The following is a 23,804-nucleotide window of genomic DNA, read 5'->3' on the forward strand; positions in this document are numbered from 1 at the left end:
AGGTTACACTCTCTTTTACAATCACTTTCAATCACAGCTTGCAATATATTATAGCACCTAAGAAAATAAGAAAGATTACAAATGTTTATAACCTGGCAGATGGTTACAAATTACCTTGTAGCCTGTATGATAGTGAGTAGCTAATTGACCTGACATCTTATCCAGTCGTTTCTTGAAAGAAGCCAGCATTTAAACTTTAACCATGTCTGGGTAGCTTGTTCAATAAAGTTCTGTTTATAGTAGTGCCACTATTCCCAGATTAAAAAGCACTTTAATGTAGATTCTACCGGTGACCTCTAGTTCAGTTTTCACTGTTGATACTAAAGAAGTCAAGTTTCTCTCATTTATTTCTTTTCAAAACTAAAAAAAAAGGTTCAGCTCATTTAGCTTGTCTTTGCTAATTTGCAAAGATGATGCAAAAAGTAACAATTTCTCAGTCTGACTACCATATTTCCTAAGACATTCTGAGTAAAATTCTGAAGCAAAAGATGTTGTTCCCTAGACAATGACAGTCAGTCCCTATACAAGCACTAAATTATTTGGATCTAAAAAAGGCTTTGAGGAAACATGCAGAAATCCAACAGGATTTAAAAGTTAGAATCTTTATGGATTCCCCCCAAAATCTTGCAGAACTTTCAGGGTCCATGCTATTTTTTGTGTGAGACCTGAATAATCTTCCATGTGTGAGCTTAAAGGCACGCTGTGTAGCTCAGCCTGCCTGCCTTCCAGCTCCCACAAAGCTAGCTGGTTGCTTTTAGATCGCTTTGTTTGTGTGTGTTTAGCTTTTTTATTTTATAGTAGTTTTGTGAGAGGGATATCATTCTTCATGGAATGTCACAAAAAGCCATTCATAATGCCAAATTGCACTGGCCATTTAAACACAAAAACCACGCACCAACAGTTTGAGAACTTACATTCTTAAGACAGTTTAATACTTAAAGTAGATTACAAAGAAGATGCTTTAGGGTAGCATGGTGACTCAGTGGCTAGCATTGCTGTCTTGTAGCAGTGTGGCTGTGGGTTCAGTTCTGGACCTGAGGTGCTATCTACATAGTGGTTATTGAATGTTTTCCCTGTGCTTGTGTGAATTTCCCCCCAGGTACTCCAGTTTCCTTCCACAGTCCAAAGACACAGCATACTGGTAGGTTAACTGGAGTCTGGGAAAACTGGCCCTGGAGTGAGTGTGTACATGTCTATGTCTGTATTTTTCTTTTCCAAGGTTTACTCTACCTTGCACCAGTTGTTTGCCAAGATAGGCTCCAACTCTCCTGCAACACTGAATTGGATAAAGCAGTTAGAAAATGAATGGATGGATTATATACTTTATATCTAGAATCAAATCATGCTTTGCTATATCTATTACTTCAGTGTAAAGCAAGTTCATAACCTTCTGTATATAGTATACTCTGCAAGACCAATGCAAAATAATGTTGTGAAAAAATTTCTAATTGTTCAAAGAGTATCTTTTTCATTGAGGCTTTGTACCTGTTGAGAAACCCTATACTGTGTAAACAGAATATAAAGTATGTTATTTTTTCAACTTAAATGAAATTCTGATAAGAGTGACTGAATCACGAATTCGGTCATTCCACCTCAATACCCTGTGGTCATTTCTTGCCACAGATACTTTTAATTGTATTGAAAAAAAAAAACCTGGGCCATCCAGGTTTCACAATAAGCTAAAATTGTCAAGCGTAAAAATAATATCACATCAGCAGGACAACTTTAGTTTGTCTTTAATAAATATAACTTTCACTTAGAGCTATTGAACAATTCTGTGAAACACAATACATAGAATGGGACTGTCACTGTTCACCTGAACATCTAAAAGAATTCTACTTCAAGAAGACTTGCATGTGTACCATTTCAATACAAGGTTATTGCTTTTTTATTAAATAACTTTTTCTTCACTGTAATACTTCATAAACAGAATGAAATAGAAGTAATTTCTGAATCTAATACAAGCAGAAGATTATAATCTCTTTAAGAAAAAACAATAAAAATTAGATTAAATTCAGTATTCCCCAGTGCAAGCAAAAACCTGAAAGTTTTGACATAGAAAACTGTTTTGAAGAAACTAGAAAATCTGATTTTTTCAGAAAGTATGGATTGAGTGTGACCAGACAAGCTTCTTCTTTCTGATTAATTTATAAAGTATAAATTATTCAATATAAACAATAGGTTATTTTTTGTACCAAATATAATGTTTGCTATTTTTGCTTTATCATTTTACATATCTTGCATGGTTAAATCATTGTTCTTTGTCAGTGCTTAAATCTATCACTCTAAACTGATAACTCTTTATGGAATGTAAAGCAATCCACAATCAAATTTAAACTGTAAAGTCCTCAAATTTTAAAGTATTCCTCTCCTACATTCTTTTACTGAACTTATGTCATATATTTGTATGGAATCGTTTTTGAAACACAATGAATTGAAATTGACAGTTCTATTCCTCACCAAACACATGCATGTGTGAATCAAAGAAACCATTCTTTTATGCCATTATTAAGAAGAATCATAAATATTGAAGTATATTAGCATATGCCTAGCAACAGTTAGAGTCAAATCAGTACATAAAAACTTAGACCTTCAGGCACACAGTTTTAATTTCGAAACAGACCTAGGCTTATGTACCAAAAGGCTAGTTATTGCAGCCTCAGAACATGACTTTTCATTAACCAACCCTCAGCTACCCTGCAGCCACAGCAGCGTACTCATACGATGTTTTGAGTTCTGACAGGAAGAGAAAGGAAAGGCTAGTTATAGCCTTATATGTCAAAAGCAGATTCTTAAACTTTTCTTTGACACACATCTTAAAGGCACTCCTTTAAGCAAGGAGGCAAGAAGGAGGAGGAAAGGAGAAGCAGCGTGCCACAAGAAGCTTGCCCTAAGACTCATACAGCATTATGAGTCTGTTTGAAACGCCATGTCTAAATCAAAATAATATTTTGAAAACACATACTTAAAAAAACATGAGATCTCTTCATCATGTACCCTCACAGATAATATGTCTAATGCATGATTGTGAAAATGTAAAGGTTTTGTATCAAAGTAAAGTCCTAGAGGCTGGAGCTTAGTCTAGCTTCTTTAGTTTTAAACAGACTGACAGTACATGATTCCCCTCTGGGTAGGATGCTACTCAATTGGAGGGTTACCCCTAGCAATGGGGATGTGTACACAAAATGATTTTGTGTAAAATCTTTTAATCAGGTTGTAAAACAGTTAATCCATAGATACACATGATGCAGGCTCAACCTAAAATAAAAAAGATTTGCTTTATTGTTGTAGTGAATACAACTTAAAACAAATCAAACTCTGTTTGATTGATATATATTCTAAAATGATTCTGGTTTCAAGCACTGTGAAATGAACAGAATGAATTTATATTCATTTAATGATATTTTTTAGTTTATATACTGTAGTCTTTAATTTACAGTATCTCAGGTTTACAGTAAAATAATCAATGCAAAGATGCACATCAATACACACAACATTATATTATAAATTAACGGGATTAAAGGATTCAGAAGTGTTGACAGCCTTTGGATATATAATACAAGTGGGGAGACCATTCCAAAGCCTTGGAGCTGAACAGAGCAGAAATACAGTCTAATTTTGGGAACTGAAAGTAGACCAAAGAGCACAGATGACTTATAGTTGAAAAGTGAGATAAGAGTTCACTGATGTAGTCAGATGCCCAACCATTCAAGACCTTAAAGGTGAGCAGTTTTTAGTTTATTCTAAAAATCCTCAGTGAGCCAGTGTGTGAGGAAGCTTTAACAGGTGATTTATGCTCAGGCATTTTAGTTTTGTTTTCATGGTTTTTGAATATATTTTAACTTAAGAACATATTTGGATATACAGTATCAGGAAGTGTTGTATTACAATACACAAGTCTGTTTGCCCAGAAGAAACAAATTCATGCATTTTCTTGATGAGCACTTTCATGACGACGAAAAAAAAAATTACAATATTGTGAACATAAATCTCAAATGCAAGACTAAAATCAAACATGTTAGCAAGGTGATCAGAGTGCTTGGAGACATTGCAGAGTCATCTGTATTCAAAATGATAGAATAAAATTGTAGTTCATAAGAAAGAACAATTAAAATTGATTTCAGTTTTGAGCTCATATATTAAAAAATGTTTAATTTATTTTTTAAATACAGTATTACATAAGAAGTGTGACAAGGAAGACAATGTTTGATAATTATTAAATTTTTAACAAATATTAATTGGGAAGTCATCAGCAAATAAATTTATATTAATATCATACAGTACCAATGAGCCAATTACCACTGATTTCCATTTTGAGATTACAGATAAAGTTTGTGACACTTGGAAGGGTAAAAACTTCAAACTTCAAAGGAGAGAGGATGTTTGCTGAGGTCACTTGAACAGAAATAATTCTAAAGTTTATCTCAGTATACCTAGGTAAGTTGTGGGTTAATGATTGCAAAGCAGCAGGACAGAAATAGACAATATAAGATAACATTAGGAGGAAAAGAAGAGGAAGAGAGAAGAAGCAGGCAACAAGGAGAAGAGAGAGGAGTCCAGAGGGGTTGGGACTTGAAGCTTGCACCAGGCGAGAGCCCCTATTTCATGATCATCCAAATAAAACCTGACTGGAGTTACAGTAAGTATTTGAACCTTGTTAGACAGAGCATGCTATTCTGAGCTTGGGTTTCCTAAGTAAAAGATACCTCAGTTAGAAACATCTTTCCTGCTTAGAGTGTATTTTATGGAAAGGGATATAGGCTCCCATTTATTTTGTGGCATATTGGTGCAGAGAAAGAGATTTAACTGTAGGTTGCACTGTATTTAGTTAGAATGCAGCTCATCTCTTCTATGGCCTCTGTAGGCATGTTAAGAGTTTAATGCTTAGTATAGTAGCAGTCTGGGGTTTTCTGGGTGACCAGAATGTTAGGCCTCTGAAACGCCCTGTTTGTAAATAATACTGTACAGAGACTAACTCGTGTGTTGTATGTTGTGTGTAGAGCAGTTTGTGTCCTGTGTCATTGTAATAAATATTTGTGCCTGGATTATTACTCCTCTCACTAAAGCTGTGCAAGGGGACAAAGAATTCACGTGCCTCTAATTATACCAACCGCTCGGGTATATTTCTAGAAATTACTTACAAGTTGGGGGTTATGAATAATTATTTCACTGATTGACTAAACCGCTCAGTCAAATCCTGATTTTCACCAGTTTCATAATCCACCATTTGTAACAATATTAAAAATGTCTATTTTTTTAATATTACATGAGCAGTGTGGCAAAGGAGATAATGTTTGATTGGTATCGCATTTTGCACAAATATTAATTTGGGAGTCAACGGCAAAGAAATTTAATTTAATATCATACAGAACCTATGAAGAATATCAAGCAATGGTAAGAAGTAGCCTGGGACCAAGAACAGAGCCAATCAGGTCTGATCAACCGTGTGGAGGAGAAGCAATGCACAGTTGAAACAAATGCTATCAGTTAAATAACATTTACACTCATGTAGTTCAGGTGGGTAGCTGCGTCAGCATGCGTAGGCTGCAAAGGAACAAGTAATAGGTTTATTCCATGCTGAAAAAAAGAAGAAAGAGAACACAACGTTTCGGCCATGGAGCCTTCTTCACACCTGAAGAAGGCTCCACGGCCGAAACGTTGTGTTCTCTTTCTTCTTTTTTTCAGCATGGAATAAACCTATTACTTGTTCATTTACACTCATGTATAACAGGGACTTCTACTTGCTGTTAAAATCAGTAACCCTTAAATATGTTCATTGTGAAATCCAGAGCCTTAATGAATCACATCTGTAAAAATCAAAAATTACATTCTGAAGATATAATGTTTTGGACTTTAGACTGCCAAATGCAGATGTTAATAATAATAATAATATAACACAATGTAAAACTAAGTTAGGAACCTACATTCATCCAACCATTTTCTAACTGCTTCTTCCATTTCAGAGCTAGAGCTTGGTATAGTGCTTTGTAATACTTAATTCAAAGTCAATATGTTGAATGCAATTCAATTGCACTCATTCAAATCAGCTGTTCAGGTGACATCACAGACTATGGCGCAGCAAGTCCTCTTAAAGTCCTGCTAGAATTTTTCTTTTAGGTGTTACCATAAAATAATGAAAATGAAAATGATAGAGTTTTACAAGTGTAAAGTCAAAAACTTTCCTTAGAAAGCAAAGTTAGATGTTTGCTTATTGCATCCCTTTTGGAGAGATGAATATGGATTTGTTCCATATAAAGACCATGACGATTTGTAGCACATCAAGTGTCCAACTACATTTTCAGACATTTTGAGAATGGGATGGACATGACTGAGTCTATCATACAGGCCATAGGGAAGTATGGAAAGCTACACAGTCTCTTTACTAATTTCTGTGGAACGTGAAAGTTCCAGGATCTGCTAAACACATTTGAGGGCATTGAAAATGATCACAGCTTTCTGTTAGACCTACTGGCTGTTTCAGCACTTGTACCTGCATACTTCTGTGAACAGGTATTATTACACATGAAGCCACTTCTTTGTCCCTCCTACTAGGTTAATGAACAAAACACAGAGCCGCACTTTGGAGAGCTCAGTAATAGTACACATTTGAATTTTTAATTTAAAATATAATTATATTTTAATAACAATTTGTATTTAATCAAAATGTAAGAAGGCCTATTATTGAAATTAAAAAGTGCCAGTGGCATGCAAATCCATAAAAACAAGTGCATGAGCTATCTCTATGCATGCCCCCTTCTGAAAGGCTGCTGACCCTCGCTATCTTATAGTATAATTAGTAAATAAATTTGCAGATTATTCCAAAATATTAGGATTATAAAACACCACAGAAGAAAAAACATTGAATTTCATGGAAATTTGAAATTCAAATTCAAATATTTTGGATAAAAATATTTTTAGTCTAAAGTAGAGTATTATACAGTATGTATGTAGCAAAATGAACCTATGTATACTACATGTGAAACAACCTGAAGGGGCTACTTATGAAAAAGACTTACTTATTTCTCAGGCAATCTGGAGCAATAAAAAGGCAAACTATGTTATACAGTAATAGGATATATAGAGATAAAAGTGATAATAGGAATGGTTATAGAACCTGCTGTCCCAATTTCTACTGCTATCCAAATCTTAATCCAAATCGTGGTAACAAAATAATTTAATTGACCATATTTCAATATTTTACAAATTCCGAATTAAGCACAACATCATGGACTTTGTGAAAGTACTATATATTTGCATGTCGTTGAGATGTTGTTGAATTGTAATGGAAAACAGCCCTTCCTGCTCACTAGTTACTAATGGGTAATGTAATGCTGTGTACGAGTACAGGTTATTGCCTCGTTCTGAATTGCAGCACATGGCGTTACGCGTACCTGTGTCTATTTTATTATGTAACTTGGAGGTTTTAAACGTTACTGTGTACATTTTACTTTTATTGTGTTTTGAAATGCACATACAGTATCAATGCAGATTCTTTCTAACTCCAAAATATAAAAATAGTTCCCCTTTAAAATTACCCAAGTAACTAGTAAGATCTTTTTTGATGTTTTTTTCCCTAGACAAACTCATTTTACTCGTCAAAGTCACATTGATGTCACAAGGCTATTTCTGCTAAATATATGCAAAGCAGAAATATTTTAGTTTTAGTTTCTGTTTTGCAGTATTAGGAAGCATATATTGAAGGATAAGCAGACACATTTTAGAAAAACAGATGTTCAGTTTCCTTTCAGACTTTGGTTACACTTAAATTAAGACTAAATAAAAGCTCTCCAATACTGTAAAAATATTTGCAGTACTAGATACAGTATGGTCTTGTCTTCCAAAAATGAAGACAAATAAAACACAGGAAATAAAAACAGCTGACATAAACCCAAAGTTTTATGCATTATACATTTATGCAGTGAAAAGGGCTTTATAAATATAAAAAAATAACTGGTACAATTTGCTTTCAGGAAAGCAGCTACCTTTTGACTTCAAATGTAAATTAACCCTATTTTCAAAGCAAAGGAGTAAGAAGACAGCATCCCACACCCTAGCTTCAATTTGTCATCATCTCATCACAAGCAGTTACAGCACTAGCTCATGGTCTATCAACATCATCACGTCACTTTCTACAAATGTCACAATATACTATCACTGCCAGTTACATTTCAGCTCCGAGTCGCTTGTTTCCATGAGAACACCAGCTTATTTTACTACTTAATTTCATGTGGCTGCAGTGTTGCATGGTTTCGCACACAGGTACTGCATTTCTGTTAGTTCCCAGCCAGACATTACCTGTACTGCTGGTGAGATCTTTTCTTTCCAAGGACTTTTTATAACATGCAATGTTTTGGTTCAGTTTTGCAGGAATATGTTTCATGTGTTCTGAAGAAGAAACACATGCGGTATTAATATAAAAACAAGAAAACTTCCATGCTGGTCATGTGCATTGCTGATTTAGGAAAGAACTGTGTCACGATAGTCATCCCTCCTCTTAAGGGCGCTCCGACCCTTTCATATTTTAGTTGATTCAAGCACCTGCCCCTTGTCTTGTCTCTTATTATTTAAGCCTGGTACTCCCGCTATTTCTGGCTCTGCATTGGAAGATGGAAGATGTGTTTTCCCCCTTAGCCCTTTTCCAGTCACTTTTGGACTATACCGTCTGCACAGGGTCCTAAAGTACGCCCTACATGGGAGTCAGGACCGGCTCCCATAACAAACTGTTGTGTAAAGAGGTTTACAAACATCCAAACTAGGAAGTCTGATATTCTGAAAAGGAAAAAGGAACTGAAGAGATTGTGTGCATCCGTTCAGCCCTTATACAAATCATGGCAATATTATGATTCTTCAAAGTCAGCATTTTAATGTAATTTGAATATATCATGAAATTATTCAGCAAATTTTGCAGACCCTAGCTGAACAATGAGGTTAATGTTTAAGGTTGTTAAGATGCTGTTTGTTTCATAAACTGTATCAATAAAGCAGATTGCAAATGCATATTTATTTTTAATATATTGATATCTTATGCCTGCCACTAGACTGGCATCACACCCAACCCTCATCCTTCATTCTGCAGGTGCTGAGCCCACAAGACAGCCCCACATTGCCTTTTTCGGGCTGAGCCTGGTTGGGTTATGTTGACTGCCTGGCCACCAGGAGCTCGCTGGTGAACGCCACCCCCAGGCCTGGCTCCAGTGTACATTCGATCTTAGTTTGTAATGTCATGAGAGTCTTTTTTTGACCGTTCTTTGTCTGACCTCTCACACAGAGACCCTATGGGAGACCCAGGACACGCTGAAGGGTTTATATCTGTCAGCTGGCTTGGGAGCACCTAGGAATCTGTTGCTGGGGACAGGGAAGTCTGGGCTAATCTATTCTTCTTGCTGCAACCGCGACCCTCACCAGGAAAAGCGGAGTGAAAATGGATGGATGGATGATATTGATATCTTGGGATGTCTATGGAAATATCTTCAGAAAGGCAGAACATGAATTAAATACAAAGGACCTGATGGTATATTCTACACAGCGGCCTCCAGCAACAAGTGTCTCAAAGTGCTGACTAATGTCAGTTTTTTTTTTACACTTCTGTATGGTTTTGTAACTGGATTATCACAGGTTTCCTTTTCTTCTCTTATCCCACTTTTCTTTTATAACCATCCATCCATTTTCCAGCCACTTCTTCCAATTCAGGGTCAACGGGCCTTTATATGCATACTTAAAAAAGTGCAAATGCATCTGATTTGTGCAGTAGGAGAGGCTTGGTGATTGAAGGGTTAATGAATGTTACTCTGTTGTCTTGTTTGGAAAATTAAGACCCTGCTTTCCCCCATTTGCCACACATTCTCTCTGCTCACTTGTTGCTCCATAGTGTTATGAGAACCGATGGAAGCATTCAGATTTCCAATTGCAGGGAACTCCATCAAGTTTACTAACTTATTGATTCTTATTATTTTTTTCCCAAAATAAGTTAGAATGGAAATAATACTACAGTCCTTTGTTTCAGATAGGCAACCCTAACAAAACATTAGCAGCACCCAACGCATTTGCAAAAATGTTGGGTAATTTTTCAGCCTACTTTATTATTGTCTTGCAAATGTATTCCAACCCTTCTTACAGTGCCTCATCTTGTGGCATGCGAAATTACAAAAAGTTATATACAAATCGTTTTGAAAAAAAGTTCCACTATGGGCTCATCTAACCACAACACCTTTTAACCTGGGGTGGATTAACAAACAGGCTGGCATAGGCTGTAGCCTAGGGGCCCAGATGGATCAGGGGCCCCTGATTGGCCAGAATTATTGTTTTTTTTTATTTTTGTAACAGACCTGTGGGCCCCCATTGGTCCATAAAAACGTTGAATAATTTGTGAATCGATGATTGGTTAGATGCAATGGGTTCGCAGTTCAAATTTACGTTGTCAGATTTTATATCACTGTTGTGTCACTCGGTCAGTCATCTCTGGTGCACGTTTACGGTGACTAGAGTCAAAATGTGTGAAAGAAAATACTGTAGCGAGTTCAGGTTCTCGGGCTTGTGCCCTCACCACATGGGCTCGAACCCAGGTTTCCGGCATCACTCAACAGGGGTCTTGACGGGTGAGCTAAAGAAGACGTTTGCTAACCTGGGCAACCAACATCCCTGTTACGTGCAGGGGAGTAGAGGGCGGTGTCATCGCCACACTGCAACCGGCTTGTACAACCTGTGTCTGCTGTATTCGTTACAATATGGTAGTGGGGTGCAAAAACGAAAAGCACAGCCATTAAAAGAGCAGCGGGAGCAGGATCTAGTTAAAAAGTCCCCAAATTGACTGGTTATTTCTAGTCTGCTGGTTCATCATCCAGTCAGCCAGACCCCGAGTTTACAGTTAACATTGCAGCCAGTGCTACAACAACCGTGGTTGAGAGGTTAGTCGCAGCTAGCTCTAGCCTGAGCACAGACCACATCAATGGTGAACATGATGGTGAGTCAACTCGTAGATTGGCTGTGATTCTGATTTATTGGTTGCATTGCTGTACTTATATTAATTTACAGGCTATAGTACTGTGTGTGAGTTCCCTGTCTGTGCCGCGCCATATTCCATTTGAATCGGCGGTAGCAGGCTCTTACTCCGAACACGTCACTGAATTATTACAGTATTTTCTCTCGCTTTTTTCTGGTAATTGGGATGGGTAAGGGGGGGGGGCGCAACACAACGTGTAGCCTAGGGGCCTCTGATCACCTTAATCTGCCCCTACTTTTACCACATTTTTGCAGGATCACTCAGGTGCTCTCTTGCAAACTGATGCACATTTTCTCTCATCTCAGTCTGATGAACACAGTATCTGGGTGGTACAATGTGCCTTCCCTTTCTTGATAATTGAGTAGGCTGTGTGCACAGGGATCTTCAGAGACTTTGATATTTTTATACCCTTCTCCTGATCTGCGCTTTTCAATGACTTTATCCCTGACTTGCTTTGAAAGCTCCTTAATCTTCATCATTCAGACTTTGCTTGAAATTCACTACCTGACCAAGGCACCTCACAGAGACGGGTGTTTTTATTCTGCCTACGTTCACTCACAGAGGAGCCAAAATACACTGCCTTTAAATTTTCACATTGAAAAAAATGTTTGAAGGTAGGCTGTTAACAAAAAACCATGCATGTTTTATCAGCTTATGACTGAAAGGAACTTTGCAGTTTCAACAAAACAAGAAATGTTCCAATTTACCTGATAATAAAATGCTGAGTCATGAGGAAGCCCTATGTTCCCACATTTCTCAACTATGTATTTTTGCAATTGATTAATTGTTTCCTAAATTCTAAAGAATTCAATTCTCCGTGGATCCCTGAACATACTAAATGTGAATTTTGTCCATTTTTCCTCAGACTGTCAAAAAAGCTTTTGAAAAGTCTGAGGAAAATCAATTTTGCACTACTATTATACATCCATCTTCACTCCGCTTTTCCTGGTGAAGGTTGCGGTCACTACTATTATGTCAAGTGATAATCACACAATGGAAATAATTCAAATTATTTAACCAGATAAGCCAATTGAGAATAAATTTTCATTTATAATGACAACCTTGTTTATTACTGAATTGTACAAGGAATTAGAAACTATAAAGACAGGGGGGAGGGAGGGACCTTTTCAAGCATTCTTTGTAAGAAGGTCAATATTTACCAAATTTAACCATCCATCCATTTTCTAATCACTTTATCCAATACAGGGTCATTGGGGAGCCAGACCCTGCATTACTTTCCCAGCAAGTAACATTCGCACGGCAGGATACACTCTGCTAGTTCACCTACCAGTATGTCTTTGGACTGTGGGAGAAAGCCAGGGCACCAGGTGGAAACCCACATGAACATGGGAAGAACATACAAAGTGCATGCAGATGGCACCCCATGAAGCAAACCAAGGGTTCCAGGCCTGCATGTGCAGCAATATTAACTACTGCAAAGGAACGAGTAATAGGTTTATTCCATGCTGAAAAAAAGAAGAAAGAAAACACAACATTTCGGACATGGAGCCTTCTTCAGGTGTGAGACTTCACACCTGAAGAAGGCTCCACGGCCAAAACGTTGTGTTTTCTTTCTTCTTTTTCAGGTGTGACTTCAGGTGTCACATCTGTTCCTTGCTCCTTTGCAGCCTATGCATGCTGATACAGTTACCCACCTGAAATATTAACTACTGCACCACCTTAAGTATCTACAAAGAGAAAGTTTGTACTTTATAAACAAACAATGGTACGCTAACCCTCAGCCAAAATGTAATCAGTTAAGGTCTGGGAGTAAAGAACCTGTAGATTTTTAACAACTGCGTTGGGGATATGTGGAATTGCTGAGCCATGCTGATGAAACAAGCTTAGTGAGTTCTTTCCGGAAACTGTTTGATGAGAATTTCTAAACAACAAGCTCCTCACAACCAAACAAGAACAATATGCCAGAGGAGATGAAATGTAACTTTTCTTACAATCACAATTTTGTCCTCTTATACATACTCTACAGTGTATATACAACTGAAATGGCAATAGCATAACCACATTCTAAACCTCCAAATCTGTTCTCAGAATCCCACCAAGACTGGGAGTCTTCACCAATGAGATCGAAAGTCTTTAGGGAAAGCCAGGGTACTGAGGTAATTGCTGTTGGTGGACCCAGGGGCGGCAGTCTTCCCTCTGGATCATTATCATTTTTTATTTAACAAATAATACACCAGGGTGGTGACTGGGGAGCTTTTGTCATTCAGATGAGATGTCAAACCAGTGTTCTGGCCACAAAGTCATTACAGATCTCACAAGGGTAGGCGTCTGAATTCCACTCTCAGCTTGTACAATATTTACTACCTAATAATGTCCTTTATTAAATTGGTGATGTAATTTCTCCCTTTTCACCTCAATGGCTATGTACAGTAGAGAGGCTGCTGGCACACTGTAGCTGTCACACCTAACTCTGGTGGTGCATGAATTGTGTCCTTTCCTACTGTAAATGGGATATTTTTGCTTTGGGATATATCTGGGTGAGAAGTGCAATATAAATGCATTATTATACAAAGTATTCTGCATAATAGTTGTCATATAATCAAAAAACGATCAGTTCTATCAGACTGTTACACCCATAAAAGTCTGAAGGTAATATTGTTTAGATGCCATTAAGTGCCAGTTATTAACCTTAGATGTAAAGCTCACTTTCACATACTAAATTGTATCAATCATCAAGTAAAAGAAAAAGGATTTTGGTAAAATAATAAGGCTGATGCACATTCATTCAACAAAAAAACTTCTTTTGTTAATACAGAAAACTGCTAAGTGAAAATAAATGACATTTTGTAGAACGGAAAACAGTTTCAAGGTAAGCCATAGAAGAAAGTAACCTTAGGATAGTTCCTAAAACGTAGATACATGTTTAGTGTAGTGTCTAATTATTAAAAATATTTTTTATAATAGGTTTCTTTTGCGCAATGTATGTTTGGGTAATCAAAATGTATTAAGACAAAATTGGGTGCTTTGTCAAACTACGGGCAGATATGGATTTGTATATGACACAGACCTTTGCGATCCATTGTCTATTGTTTGGATTAGGATGTAAACATTAGGGAGGAGCTGCTGATTAGACATGACTAAGTCCAATAATTCAGTTGGAATCGTTAAAGTTACAAAAAAAAGTTACATTAAAGTTACAAAAAACATGAGTGTTTTATTTTTTAATGATCTGTAAATGTAATATGTTTCTCACCTTGGTGTTTTGTTAATGCTTTTTAACAGAAAAAAGGGAAGTCGCTAAGCTGATCTTTAGAAAATGCAGGACAAAGATATGAATTCAATCATTTGACTATTTCTGTCTTTCTTGCACAGGATACAACAAATCACTCCTCTGTCCTCTTGAAATGCTCAACAATTGTTTTATGCTTTTTGAGGCTTTTCAAAATGCTTCTTTACTGCATCCACTACAACCTTTTATCTTTGCTAAAGTAGCTCCCTGGGGAATAGGACCCTCTGGATACATACTTGAAGTATGGATTTCCATTTCTTAACCCATGGTAGGGAGCCCCTTAGACAGCTATGAGCCTAAGAAAAACTATACTTCATGTCACACTATTCACATAGCATTGATACACATCAAACAAGTGATACAATTGATCGAAACTAGTGTGTATAGGCAATATTATAAGCAGATTAACACAGTTTGAATGTTCACACGTTTCACAATTACTGTTGTTTAATTGTAAACGGCATAAATCTTTCATTTTTCTTATCTCTGAATGAAAAAAGCATACCTTTTTTTACCAGAGGAATTTAAGGTAGTTCATTTTCTGAGAGCATAGAAACATAGACCATGTTTTTAAAGCTATTTAAATAACTAGAAATATTAAGCAGGGTTTTGAAAATGTATAGGAAAACGCATTCTGTTATCAAAGCAACAAATTGTATTTACTACAGTTAAGCTTTGGTGGCTTTGGAATTTTTTTTAATCATTTTGTTTGATTTTATTTGCATCTGTCACAACTGTCAACCTTATAATATGAACCAATTTCTTTTGAACATTAATTATTGATGTAGACGCACATGCCTTCTTGAAAAGCATAAATAAATGCTTAAGGCAGCCATATCACCCTGCAACTCACAACTAGTAACTAACTGAAGCTCAGCAGGTGTGAGCCTGGTTAGTACCTGAATGGGAGAGCTGGGAACAGCTAGGGTTGCTGCTGGAAGAGGTGTTAGTGGGGCCAGCAGGGGGCGCTCACCCTGTGGTCTATGTGGGTCCCAATGCCCCAGTATAGAGACGGTGACACTGTACTGTAAAAAGGCAGGTGCTGTCCTTTGAATGAGACTTAAAACCGAGGTCCTGACTCTCTGTGGTCATTAAAAATCCCAGGGTGTTTCTTGAAAAGAGTAGGGGTGTAACCCTGGTGTCCTGGCCAAATTTCCCATTGGCCCTTACCAATCATGGCCTCCTAATAATCCCCATCTATGAATTGGCTTCATAACTCTGTTCTCCTCCCCACTAATGGTTGATGTGTGATGAGCGTTCTGGTGCTCTATGGCTGCTGTCGCATCATCCAGGTGGGTGCTTCACATTGGTGGTGGTAGAGGGGAGTCCCCATTACCTGTAAAGCGCTTGAAATGGAGTGTTCAGAAAAGCACTATACTGTATAAGTGTTAAGCAATTATTATTATTAATTATATGCTCAATCCCTATTTTATTTTACTTCCCCAGATGTTTTTAGGTTAATATGATTAAAGCATGTCACGTACTGTACACAGTTGTAGAATAACTTGAACGAACATATAATAAAGTTATAAAACGTAATAAATTACCGTCAGGATGTTTTTAAAACAGATGTGAGGTTCTTTACAGACTGATATAATACATTTTCTGACATTAATGTGTGGCTTCAACGATTTTATCTTGGAATTGTATTATTTTTTCACTAAAAACCATTCAATTCAGGTTAACATTCCGAGTAGGACAAAATTGATTCTGTAGGTTGGCTACGCGCTTTACAAGAAATAGGTACATAAAGGCGTATTCCCAATGTCATTATTTATTTCTGCACTGTGACAGATCGTTAGTTGATGACAAATTGTTAACATCTTTAAATAAAGGCTTTGAAATAATATACATTAATTGTTGTTTTAAAACACATTTAATATAGAAACACTGTGCGTCACCGCAGAAGCGTGATTTCTTTCTAAAAAATATTATTTTCAAGATTTAAGACTATACAATAGTGACTCAGATAATAACTTTTAAAAATATTTAACTAAACATGCTACTATGATTCTTTAATGGGATGATCCACTTTTCCCCCTTGTTTTAGTCAAGGTTATCCATTGCAACATTGACTTGCATTTATTTACCAGAGATATCTTTGCGCATTTCACCAACAATCCACCGTTTTGACCCATACGTGGGTATAAAGTCCCCTCTTTCTTCCAACCAACAAAGCAAAACAAATAATAACAACGAAATTTCCCGTTACACTTGAAGCAGTCGGACGATCAAATGGAAACGCCGTGTCGCACTACTAACGGCGGATACACAATGTCTAATAAAACTGTTAAAAAGACACGTTTATCATTACTACTGTTATGTTAAGGCACAACGCACATTAATCCCTCATTTATTAAAACCTCGTGTAGTCAGAATTTTTAAATGTATTTTGTCCACTTTTACATGGCAATTTATTGACATGTAGGTCTACCTATACATACTTTTAAAATAACACGTCCCCGAAATACTGCACATCCCTTTATTACCATAATTTGAGGAGACCTGTTAAACCTGCTAACAGTAACGTGCCTGTCATACTAATAACAGAAATCATATCGTTGCCAGTGAATTAAACACCGACGTGCATTATATTGACACCATACCTCTTGTAAGAAAAATACCTGCCTCACCAATAAATGAAGAATCGTTCCTTATCAATTCTATTCACACAACATTCCACTACAAATTAGCATCAAGCTCCATGGCAACGAAGCAACCACAAACACATATAAATATAAATCCTCACCAGAAAACAATAGTTTTCTTCTTTCTCACTCTCTCTGTTTCTGCAGGCAGTCCTGCTTCTAAGCGTATGACTGCTTGGCTGTGTGTGCCTTGAATGTATCCCACTAATTTTGTCTGCAATTGTGATTTGTCCGGTAGATTTTGAAGTGTTTGGCAGAAATCAGAGTGGGAAGGGGGCTGTTAATGTGGAAAACCCAGCCTCCTCCACAATCGCCCTCCTCCCCCTCCTTTTCCCCCTCTCAGATTGGTGCTGGCTGGCAGCAGAAATTGCCCCTGGAGGAGGGTTTAATTCCCGTCGCCTCGGATCACATCTTAACGGGGACACCAAGAAAATGCGCACTGATGATGTACAGTACGCCGGTCTTATCATTCCAGTAGCCAAAGCCTGTTTTGTTTGAGTCGAGGTTCCCGTTCGAAATGTGTGTGTACGTGACTTTGAAAAGTAAGGCATGTACAGTATGCTTCATAAGTATCCACCTGTCTTTAGCTCATTTGTAGTTGTATTGTATTTACGTGTCATTGACTTTCTTAACATTACATTATTACATTTAACGTGACAATTTTTAATACTGGAAATGGTATAGATCAATAGGGGATGGAAACACATAATGAAGTACATACGTTATTTATGTTATTTATTTATAACACAAGATTGTAATGTGTTCAATAACTCACCATGGTTTAAGCCAAAAAAAAGTTTTGTCCTCTCAAATCCCACATAAAAAGAATTTTTATTGTTCTTTAACGTTCTTTACAATTGTTAACTCCAGGAATAAAACACAGATATGAATTTAATATGGCCATATAACAAATGTGGGTGGCATGGTGGAGCAGTTGTTAGCATTGCTACAGTACCTCACAGTGCTGGGGCCCTAAAGTTCAATTTTGGACCCAGGGTACTATCTGTATGGAGATTGTATGTTCTTCCCTTGTTCACAGTCCAAAAACATAATGGCATGTTAATTGACTTCTGGGAAATCTGGCACTAGGTGTGAGTGTGTATGCGGCTGTGTTTATATAGGTGCGCCTGGCCTGTGATGGACTGGCGTCCTGTCCAGGGTGTGCCCTGCTTCGTGCCCATTGCTTGCCGGCCAGATGCTCCCTGATGACCCTGAATTGGAAGATGCGGTTAGAAATTGGATGGCCGAATGGATATAACAAATGTAATCATGAGCTCCTAAATGTTTTTTCTATTTGGACATTTTTTCTGTTTCCTTATTTGTGTAATGTATTTACAGTAGGTATTCCAAGTAATAAAAGGAAACATCTTCAGCCCTGAGAAAACAAATAATTGTTATGTACTGTCGATCACTTTTATTATTGACCTTGTTTTGTAAATAATATTATTTAGAACAAAATGTTTGTCACATAAAAACAGCCAGCTGCTATGAGATCATAAGGATGTGAAATTGGTCAAAAGGGCCAATTTAGTAATAAAAGGTCAGTTTTCATCAGAGGTAATGCATCATGGCTTATTTGCATAAGATTGTCCAGGATAACTGGATACTCCCTTTGTTCATACGTAAATCCCAACTTGAGAGTGAAAGGTCATTAATAGAAAGAAGGCCATGAGATGCCAAACTGTGTGTTTTTTCATTAAATAATGTAGCATATAGATTGACTATCAAACCAGGTGATTCTAACCAATATAGTATTTTAGTTTCCTTTTTTTCTAACTTTGCTTTTTATGGTCATGGGAAATTATTTTGCTATAATTACTGATCTTTATAATCACATCATTATTGAAATGTAATGCCCAATTCTTCAGCTGCCTTTTTACCTCTTCTTGTGAGCTTTTTATCTTAAACAAAAATATGTCAATTTAAATAATTTAAATAAGAAAGAACACCAGCTACAATTAGATGAAACATGAAAGCAAAGCCTCAACACAGTGAGCCTAAATATTGGCCATATTAGTTCAACTGAAATTGAAATTTGACCCCCTGGCTGTTTTTGGTACCTCTGGTTTCAATTATTATTAATAATAATAATAAAAATATAAAACATGTAAAAAAATGTTAAACAGCAGCAGTTTGCATAATAGACTACATTTCATCAATAAGTCAATAATGCAAAGTGGACAGAAAAATTATCTTAACAACTTGAGAAGTGCAAATCAAAGGCAGCCTTTGCTTTTCATCAGGTGTGATGAGTTTTCAAGTTTTAATTGTATTGTTGCAGTAGTTCCCAAGACAGACACATTTTGAGCTGTGTGAACACAGTGGAGGTCTGACACCATCTGTCTTTATGCAGGAACTCCATTTTCACAACAAAAATTATATGTGTTCTGGTTGGCGTGGTTGCACGGGGGTTAGCATTGCTGCCTCTCAGTGGTTGTGCTCTGGGTTCAGTGCCTGTGGAGCTACAGTCTGGTAGGTTAATTGGCTACTTCGTGGCTTTGGGATTGGACTAGGATCCTGCAAGATGTCTTTTCTGAAGCTTCTTTTGGAATTTTGTTTTCTGCTAGTTGGATCAGGAGCTTCTCCAGGCATACAGTACCCGGGTACTGACAGGGGGCGCAATTTGAATGTTCCACTACACAAGGACATATACTGTACTGTATTTCATTCACCAAAGACACATCTGCTTTCAAGAAAGCCAACCCTCCTCAGGAAGACTTCAATGCAGACTCCACCTGGGCTCAAGAATGGGAATCACTGGACTTAACAAACAAACATGTCCTACACAACAACCGCCTGGCTTTCATGTCCTAAGAAAAGAGTGGTCCATTTTAAACCATTTTAGGACTGGTCATAGTCCATAGATAGGAAATCAGTGCAAGCCCTTTTTGTCCTTGTGGGATCAAGCAAACCATCTGCCCAAATCTATGGACTTAGTAGAGGACTGCACACCCTCAACACACCTACACTAGAATCTATTGCTTGGCTTAGGGAATTTGCTTTTGCTAATTAAATACATTTAATTGCCCTGGTATGAGTATGTGTGTTTCCGTTGGCATCTCGTTCAGGATGTACCCTGCTATCCTAGTCAGTTGAAGCATAACTAAAGACTGCATTTAAAAGCATTGTTAAACTAGTGACTATGTCCGTAATGTTCTTGTATTTTAAAGCAAAATGTTGGGCTATATAGTCAAAACTGAAAAATTTGATTAAGGGGTATTCTGTTAAAATTGTATGATGCTCTATTTAAGTCTCATTTAGAATATTATTTACAATTTTCATCTGCATATTACAAAAAATGTATTTGCTGCTTTGGAATCAGTAAGGAAAAGAGCAACCAGGTACATTCTGTGACTTCAAAGAATGTCCTACATGGACAGGCAGAAAGAAAAGAATCTATTAAAAAGCCACAAAGACACTGACAAAGTCAATGAAGCAGACATCTTCAAAATGAACAGTGAAACATGAATCTGAAAACACAAGTAGGTACTTCACAGAAGTGCATTTAAAACCAAAAATAGGAGGTACGTCTTTACCCAGAAGGTTGGGGTAGTATGGAATGTGCTATCTAAGCATGTACTTGATGCCCGTACTCTGGATTTCTTCTGGAAATGTGAAATTCAAGAATTATGAGATCCTTGTATTCCAACAGATACAGATGAGCCATGGTTTATGCTAAGAGAACTGCATATAGTAAAAGAAGAGGTAAGTAGGCAGTGAGAACTACAGAAGAGCTAAATGTCAGCTCAACAAAGTAATTAGACATGCAAAAGTCTGATATAGGAAAACATTAGAACAGCTATTATCAAATAATGGCTCCACTACTCTTTGGAGGTGCCTTTAGATTATTAAATTCTAAAAATAAAAACCTCCCATTGTTATAACTGACTTGTCTCTTCCAGATAGAATGAACAAGTTTTATTATATGTTTGGAAAGCATAGGCTCCTGAATGTTGATCGTAGTTCATACATTCTGATGACCTCTTCAAATTCTACTGTGGCATTGCCCTCTTTGCTTCGGGTGCAACTGGCACACATTGAGTCCTTAATTTGCTCCTCTCCTCTTCAGCCTCCTCAAATTATCAAAGAACAGCAAGGTTGAAAACCTCTTTGCAAGGCAGAACAGCAGGAAAGCTGCTGGACCTGAACTTTCAAATATGTGAAGAATATGTCTCCACTGCTAAAGTACATTTAAGCATTGTGCAAAGCAGTTATCCTCTGTGTTCACTGATATATTTAATCAGTCTCTGGATTGCATGCTTTACAACCTCCATTATTGTTCCTGTACCATAGAAGGACAAAATAGCTTGTCTTAATGACTATAGACCAGTTGTTCTTACCTCTATCATAATGAAGACTTCTGAATGTACAGTATAGAACTTTATCTCAAAACTATTACAGAATCACATCTTGATCCTCTACATTTTGCACAGAGGACCAGTAGAGGTCAGTAGATGATGCTGTTAACATGGGTCTTCACTACATGTTGTGACATCCTCAGGTACATATGCAAAAATTATTTTTGTGGATATTAGGTCTGTGTTTAAGACTATCATCCCTAAACTCCTTTACAATAAATTGTAACAGTTGAATATTCTTTCAACTGCCAGTAATTTTCAACTTTCTCATAATGAGAACAGGTTTAGCTAGCCCCTTATTTGTCAGACTGTTTGTGAATACTGGTGTTCCTCAAGAATGTGTGCTTTCCCCATTACTCTATTCCTTGTACACCAATGACTACACCTCCAGGGGCTCTTCCATCAAACTAATTAGGCTTGTGAATGAGATCATCCTGTACTGTAGGTTGCATCACTAATGATGAGACCATGGACAGGAGGGAAGTGAGTCAGTTGGTATCATGGTGTGCTAACAACCATCTAGGGCTTAATACCCAAAACCTTTCTCCCTGCTAATCAATAAAGTGACTGTACACATGGTGGAGTCTTTTTTGGAATTATAATCTCTAATACTCTCTAATACTCTTTAATGGGACATTAATATCACTAGTATCACAAAGAAAGCACAGAAGAAAATATGCTTTCTGTTAGTGTCTCTCAACAAATTCTGATTCAGTTTTACAGAGCCATTATAGAGAGCCTCTGTAACTGTTTGGTTTGGAAATGTGTCTTCCCATTCCAAAGGCAGACTGTAGTGTTGTTTTTCTCTCCAGAGAGGGTTATTGGAATTTGTATAATTCCTGAGCAAAGAAGTGGTCAGAAAAGATTACTGATGACACCTCCCACCCAGGTTACCACCTCAGGGAGACAATACCGCTCTATTAAAACCAGAATCTCCCAGTATTTGAACAGCTTCTTCTTCTTCAGGAAACTCCACTCAAAGCGCTTCACAGGTAATGGGGACTCCCCTCCACCCACCAATATGAAGCACCCACCTGGATGATGCAACAGCAGCCATAGAGTGCCAGAATGCTCACCACACATCAGCTATTAGTGGGGAGGAGAACAGAGTAATGAAGCCAATTCATAGATGGGGATTATTAGAAGGCCATGATTGGTAAGGGCCAATGGGAAATGGGAAATTTGGCCAGGACACTGGGCTAACACCCCTACTCTTTTCGAGAAACGCCCTGAGTTTTTTAATGACCGCAGAGACTCAGGACCTTGGTTTTACATCTCATCCAAAGCACAGCACCTTTTTACAGTATAGTGTCCGCGTCACCATAATGGGGCTTTAGGACCCACATAGACCGCAGGGTGAGCGCCCCCTGCTGGCCCCACTAAAACCTCTTCCACCATTAACCTTAGTTTTTCTCAGGAGGTGTCCCATCCAGGTACTGACCAGGCTCATACCTGCTTAGCTTCAGTGGGTTGCCAGGTGTGAGCTGCAAGTGTATTAGCATTGTTTGAGTATGATATATGTAGAAAGTTTTTCAGCACCTACTATACCAATGTAAATTCCTTGTGCATGAATTGTACTTGGCAAATAAATGTGATTTTGGTTCTGAAATGACTGGATGAAAACCCAGGGTAATTAAACTGCTAATTACGAAATGAGCCAGATGATCTCTTGTTCTTCTCTTGATTTTAAGCTTTCTTGTTATAATGCAGCCCTGATCTAGAGAACTGTATCTGTTAGACAGGCTGAGAAATACAATTCCCTAGTGTGAAGGCAAGCAGACGGGTTTAGTGGAGAATGCACCAAGCAGACAGGCTAAGCTGGGTATGTGCTCAGCTAAATGGCAGAATAGGGGGTGCACTAGGCAGGGAGACAAAGGCAGACACAAGTGGGAATGTGCTTCTCAGCCATCTCTAACCCTTACACCCTTGGACCGTCAAAATACACCAAGTATTGAAGACTCCCCTGTACCCACTGGGAATTGAGGATGAACTGGTGTTTGGGTTCTTGGGAGCTCTCAAACAGGGATGAGAGCAAGGCCTATTTAGGTTAGTGTGGGCTCCAGGATGGAATGTCAAGGCAATTCGCCTTCCACTATTTTGTATGGCCCAATGAAACAAGGTGTCATCTTCTTCAATTGGAGGCACAGACTGAGATGTTCAGTTGAGAGTCACACTCAATGGCCCAAACCCAGGGATGGTGTGGCCCGCCAGCATTGATTGACAGTCTTTTATCTCTATGTGGCTTTTGTTTGGTTGGTCTTCACCACTCTCCACACTCCCTCCAGATCTCATATAGCCCTGTCAGCAGTAAACGCATCCACTTGGTCTGGTGATAACCCAAGCCGTGCAGGTTGAAAGCCATACTGGCACTAGAATGGTGACATACCTGTGGATGTGTTAATCAGGATGTTCCAGTACAACTCAGCCCATGGCAGCAGGGGTGCCCAGTCATCCTAAAACTCTGAAACATGGCAGTGCAGGTATGTCTGTATGTTGATTCACCTACTTTGTTTGGCCATTTGTCTTGGAGTGGTAGCCAGACCTCAGAT

At 37.8% G+C, this 23,804-nt stretch overlaps 1 long non-coding RNA gene across 1 annotated transcript in view; it reads right to left on the reverse strand.

Moving 5' to 3' along the window:
• The window catches only part of LOC148828526 (uncharacterized), a 49,800-nt gene extending 32,687 nt beyond the window's left edge, over positions 1-17,113 (reverse strand). The window contains exon 1 of the long non-coding RNA XR_016091544.1: positions 16,999-17,113. This is a non-coding gene — a long non-coding RNA (uncharacterized LOC148828526). The remainder of the gene's footprint in view (positions 1-16,998) is intronic.
• Between the last annotated feature and the right edge of the window lie 6,691 nt (positions 17,114-23,804).

Source organism: Atractosteus spatula, chromosome 9, assembly GCF_055471065.1.
Source record: "Atractosteus spatula isolate fAtrSpa1 chromosome 9, fAtrSpa1.hap1, whole genome shotgun sequence".
NCBI classification, from domain to species: Eukaryota; Metazoa; Chordata; class Actinopteri; order Semionotiformes; family Lepisosteidae; genus Atractosteus; species Atractosteus spatula.